At 29.3% G+C, this 6526-nt stretch overlaps 1 protein-coding gene across 7 annotated transcripts in view; it reads right to left on the reverse strand.

Moving 5' to 3' along the window:
- The window catches only part of LOC117182184, a 175142-nt gene that overhangs the window by 159418 nt on the left and 9198 nt on the right, over nt 1–6526 (reverse strand). The gene's annotated exons all lie outside the window — the stretch shown is intronic.

A 6526-nucleotide genomic window follows, 5' to 3' on the forward strand; every position in this document is an offset into this window, starting at 1 on the left:
ATGAATGAAGAGGAGAATTTATGCAGAGTATGTGGATACGAAATGGAGTCATGGGCACATGTATTAGAGAGATGTACAGGAGAGGAAGAGGGACAGTTGAGGTGGATGAGTGTGTAAGATGGATCTTGGATGGTAGTGGACAGGGAGTGATGTGGATGAAGAAATTGGATGAAGTAAGGAAAAGCAAGGGAGTAGTGAAGAGCCAAACGGGTGATCTTGAAAAGGGACAGTAAAAAACAAACATTGTTTTCAATATCGTGGAAAATGCATTTTTTTTTATGGTAAGGGGAAACAGAAGCCCTGGAAGCTCGCTCATTTTAGGAATTAATATCACTACTGTTACTATTGTTTATCCTACGTAATGCGAAACAGTAGAATATAAGTAGCAGTTAAGTTTGACTAAGGATGGAATTGTAAATATATGTACAGGGAGCGGAGGCCCTCAAGCCCGTAAAAGGGAGAGATTAAATACATACATACATATTTCTTCATTTTATAATTTTGAGATAAGTATTTTAAGGCAATAAAGATTTTGTAAAGATTTCATATACAATAAAATAAGTATTATCAGTTTGTTTATAAATTTATATGTAAATAATTATTATAAGATTTTAAAAAAAAATTAAAATAAAGATCTTCGAATATATCAGATGTGTCAGAAAAGATCCTAGGAGATTTTAAAGACATTTTATTTTTATTTTATAGGATTTTAAAAAATATTATGAAAATTTCTTATCTATTTTAAATGTTTTGAATTCTTCAAGATATTGGCAACTCTCTCGAGTTTTTATCAAAAATTAAAAAAATCATTCAAAATGTATAAAAAAATGTCCTTATAATCTTCTAAATTTTCCCAAGCATTTTAAGAATCTATGTTTATTCTCCTGAAACCTTTCGAGATTCTTTTAAAGTTCCTAAAGTTTATCTTGCGTTTCTAAAACACTTCTAAAGTTTAAATTTTTTGAATCTCATCAAATCTACTAAATACTTCCTGAATTCACTTGATTATTTACTTTTTAAAAACTTTTTAACCTTATCAAATTGAAGCATTTTGCTTTGAAATCTTCTACACTCTTCTTTTAAATTTTAGGAAATCGTTTGATGTGTTTAAAAATCTGCTTGAATTTTGTTTAAAGTTTATTTTTTAAAATAAAAAAGTATGAAAAACTTTCACACGATTACTAGAAAAACAATTCTGTTTTTCTAATCTTGTCAGACCTTTCAATCTCTAATCTTTAAACATTATTCAAATTTTTCCTGTTTTTTTTTTTATAATTCTCCAAATTAAAAAAAAAATGCCTTTAAAGTTTTTCAGTTTCTTTAAGAATATTTGAAATCTTTTGCAATGTTTTGAAATGTTTAAAAATAATCTTTTCAAATTAATTGTTGGAAATAAAAATTATGTTAATTATTCCTTTAAAAATCTTTGGAAGTTTTCATTATTTTCGAATCGTTTCAAAAATTTTGAATATCTCTAAAAAACTCTCAAATTTGGAAGAATTATGTTCCTTAATTTTTCTAAAGTTAAGCAATATGGAAAAATTACAACATTTTAGCAAATAATAAAAAATGTTTTTTAATCTTTTTTCAATTTTCTGTTAGAATTCATTCCAAAAAATTTATATACATTCTTTCTTGAGGAGTTTCTTTCATTATCTTTCATTATCTGAAAGTCCTTCGTTTATCGACTTTTATTATTATTCTCTCATTTTACATACGTATCTATTATATCTTATCAAAATTTAATATAAAAGTCTGAAATGTTAAGTGTATTTAAATACTACAGTTTTTAATGTTTCCATATTTTTAGAAATAATTCAACAAATTTTATGTGTAATTAAAATACACTTTTTTTAAATCTCATTGAACTTATTCCAAGTTATCTTTTTTGAATTTTCAAAATTTATGTAATTACTTATTCTGATTCGAAATAATTGAACATCTTGCGATTAAAATGGGGGATTCTGCTTGAGAAGAAGTGTGCTGAAAGTAATTGAAAAAAAATCATTCGAATTTTAATTTTAAAGACTGATAATTGTACACAATTTCCAGGCGCATCTTTTTTATTCTTCTACAAGAATTGTTAGGTTTTTCAGTTTTTTAAATCAGTTTATCCTACGTTTCTGAACCCCCTCTGAACTTTAAATTCTTTTTTAATCTCATCAATTCTACTCAATACTTATTGAATTTATTCGATTATTTGCACTTAAAAAATTTTTTTAATGTTATCGAATTAAAAAATGTTGATTTTAAAACCTTTCACATTCTTTTTCGAAATTTCAGGAAAATGTTTGATGTGTTTAAAAATCTTCTTTAATTTTCTTTTAAAGCACATTTTACAAAATAAAAAATTATAACAAATTTTTACACGTTTCTTAGGAAAATAATTCTTTATTTTCTAATCTTGTCTGGTCTCCTAATCTTCAAAAATTATTCAAATTTTTCCTGAATTTTTTTTTATTTTTCAAAATTAAAACAACATTGCCTTTAAAATTTTTTAGATACTTTTACAATTTTTGACGTATTTTTGAATGTTTTGAAAGTCTTTAAAATAATCTCCTAAAATTAATTTTTTGAAAAAGAAAATAATTTTAATTATTTCTAAGAACCTAAAATAATTTTTTTTCTTTTCATTATAGTGAAAACTTACAAAAGTCTTGAAAAATCTTTACAATCTTTAATTTTATTTGAATCCTTTTAAAATTTCTGAATATCTCTTAAACTTTCTCAGATTTGAATGTAAATTTTTAAAGCAACATATAATTAAAAAAATTGTGTAACAAAATTGCACAAGAAGGTCTAATAAGAATTATGTTCCTTAATTCAAGATGTGAAAAAATTGACTCATAATCTTTTAAATTGTTCACAGGAATTTTAAGAAAAATAATTTTTCTCCTTGAAATCTTTCTGAATTCCCTTAACGCTTCTAAAGTTTATTTTTTCGAAATTTTTGAAAATCTACATTTCTAAAAAATTTAAGTTTAAAATTAGATTTGAATCTCTTCCATTCTTCTAAATATTTCTTGAATTTACTGGATTATTTACGTTTTTTTTATAACTTTTTAATCTTATCAAATTGAAACATTTTGCTTTAAAATCTTCTTTTAAATTTAGGAGATCGTTTGATGTGTTTCAAAATCTTTTTGATTTTTTTTTAAAGTACATTTTTGTAAATAAAAATTATTAAAAAGCGTATTACCACGTATATTACGTCCTTAGTTTTCTACAAATGTATTTTATATTTGATCACGTGACTATATGGTCGGGTTTTTTAAATTCTTTACACTAATAATACCCAATTGCCTTATAGAAATAACTAATATTGAGCAATTAATTCAGTATTCGTCATGACTTATCACATTCCTAAACAAATTATTTAAAAAATAATAATATACGTATTTATTGTCCTTCTCAATCTGAAACGTTTTTGAGCATGTGGAACACGAGTGTAAGTAATCGTTCGCGCTCGAAATTAATGTTTTCCCACTGTTTCCTCTCCTGAAATGTATTTTTTTACATTTGTTCTTAACATTTTTACTCTTAAAATTAAAATGATTGAACAGCTTTATAAGAGGTTATGTCAATTATACAAATTTGTCAAATGCAGTCCCGCCCAAGTGAATAACGTTCGCCATCTTTGATATGTATTATACATATACTCTGTTCCCTGAGAGAAGATCCTCTAGGCGCGCATATGGGTTGGCATTTCTGGATGGAGGAGTGTCCTTACCCGTTTTTTCACACGTAGTTTATCAAGTTCTCTTATCATTGGTCCCTTAGTCTTTGTTTAATATTTATTACTTTCGTTGAGTTTCCTTCTGAAATAGTTTGAATGACTTTTACGTAGCTGTAAAAGAAAAGGACCTCACCGCACGTAGGTCTCGAGTTACAGGGGTCTATGGTAGCCACTTGAGTTTTTGACTCAGTCGCTCTTTTTTGTAACTAAAAAGTTAAAAATTAATAATTAATAATTCTGCAATCCCCGACTTGTAAGTAATATATTCAGAATGTTCAAATTATTCCGATTCCAACGATATGTAATTTGTCTATAAAGTTTGAAAATTGGGGAAGTTGGCAATATCAAATTGAATATTGAGCTAAAGTTTCTGCGATTAAATTTCTTCAAATTTTCGACTTTCCTAGGCAAGAAATGTATCATTGGAATCGGAAAAATTCGTAGATGCGGATTATGCTATTTTCAAATCGCTAATTGCAAAGTTTAAGTTCTGTACATTTCCTTACTTTGACCTGCTGTAGACCAAAGGACCCCTGCTGGGGTAACCTTATCCACACTGAGTGTGGTAAGTAATAAGACAAGTAGTAGAAAACATAAAGCTAGTATCGCAAATCAATCAAAGAAACTAGTTTCTAATGAATTTGAAGAGGTTCACTCAGATTATCTGAAATATCTGAACAAATCCCTTCTTTTTGATAAATTGAACAATGGGCTGCGCGAAGAAATCCAAAATTGGTCGTTCTAGAAGATCTTCTCTCAGGGAACAGAGTATCGTTTTCTACCATTTTCTACGTATACTACGTCGTTGAAGTATTATACGTAGAAAACCTCGAGTGACATGTCACAATCCATCTCTGGCGACTTGGCAAAAAGAACTAAGTTGAAAGATACTAATCAGGAAAAGGCTACAAATACAGGAGACAGAGTACTAAGTGAGTGGGAAAATCACTTTCGTAGAAACTATTATGTTGTTGTATTTAACCTAACTGAGGCTCTTAACAATCATTGGAGGCCAAATCCTCATTTAGATAAACAATCGGTTGAACATCTTTTGAATTTAGTAATGCTAAGCACTGTAAACACAGATTTGATATGTAAATACTCATCGTTTGGGTAAATTCTGGCAGACTCTCGTAAAACCCAGGCTCATCAAGACTGCCCTGCAAATAAAATAGCAGTAATTGCAGTTCGAATAAGTCATCTGCCACTTTTATGAATATTTTAAATGAGACCCGAATGTGCTTTGTTCTGATGGTGTTTACTGAATATCTATTTTTTAATACCACATATGTTATGGATGTCCATAAAAACTACGAGAATTAAGGGTTATTTGAACCCCATCTTAAAGACTCGTAAAAGTGACACATGAGTTATCCGAACTGTAGTTACGGCTATTTAATTTTGAGGGTCAAAGATTGTATGGCAGCCCGAGTAAAAATGTTTCGAATTAAGTTCGACTTATTTATGTCTTGAGTTTGTCTCCAAGACATCGATGCCTGACTGCGTCTCAAAACTGAGTCGAGACATAGGCCTTCGTCTAACTTTTATGGCCACGACAGGTAAAACGGCGTTTACTTATCTTAAGTCGAACCTTGTCTGGGCTAAGACATAAATAAATTCAAAATTCAGAAGTTTCAAAATTCAGAGGTATACACCTAAACTTATAAACCGCACATGTTGGAATCATAAAAATTCGACTCAAGAGATAAATGTATGTCTCCAAGACAGAAAAAATTGTCTGCAAGACATAAATTGAAGCCTGGCTCCGTCTCAAAACTGAGACATGCTCAAGTCGAACTTTTCGACATCAGAATGTCTTGATTGGGGGCAATTTAAGTCGAACTCAAGTCGAAGCATTTTTAATCGGGAGTCCATCGATATAGCATCACCGATTCTCCAATCAGCAATAATTGCAGTGAGGGTGCTACAATTAGATCCATCTCTCAAGGCAATCACAATAGCACAAGAAAAGCAGTACTAGAGCAGGAAGAATTCCTAAAAGTGAAAAAGGATTTGGCAAGCAGACTAAAAGCAGGGGAGAACGACTTTACAATTCGTCAGCGAGACAAGATGCCTCATTTCGTGAAGGTAACTCAGCGGCTTAGTGTTAACAACTTTTCTGCATTAGGGGAAACCACCCTACAGCAGAAAATGATTCACAGTAGATACTCTTATTAACTGGAATACTGACAAAAAATCATTATTTTTGTTAGTAAATATCATTTCATCAAGGATACTATATTATGTGATGAAGTTTCATTGAAATTTTATAATAAATTCCTGTGTGAGCGCAAAAAATCAATTCTTAACATGAAAAAATGTTTGCCCCTTCTTTGCTTATACTTTTTACGCTAATGGAACATTTTATGACATGTTTATACATTAGAATCAAAGCTTGAATATTAATGAACAATATTTATTAATACAAAGCATTCTTTATTTAATATCTAGGAATTTTGGAAGAATTTGTTTGGACATTACATTTTCCAATAGTAGATAACCAACAGCAGTAATCGCAAACTTGCAGAAAATGCCGCTGCCAAAATTGGCAGATCTGGGACTGTCTCGCAGTTGTTTAAAGTTAAAGGTTGTGTATTTGGATTCCTGACTTTTTAAAATTTAATTTTTGTAAATATTATACTAAGAAAATATATAATCATTTTTAGGAATTTTTATGACTCTAACACGAGCGGTTTTAAACTTCGAGTGTATATCTGTCCTAAAAAAAGCGCCATTCTGACTGACATAAAAGGTAATCTTTGTTAATAATTAAACAACTTTATATATTTG

Source organism: Belonocnema kinseyi, chromosome 10, assembly GCF_010883055.1.
Source record: "Belonocnema kinseyi isolate 2016_QV_RU_SX_M_011 chromosome 10, B_treatae_v1, whole genome shotgun sequence".
NCBI classification, from domain to species: domain Eukaryota; kingdom Metazoa; phylum Arthropoda; class Insecta; order Hymenoptera; family Cynipidae; genus Belonocnema; species Belonocnema kinseyi.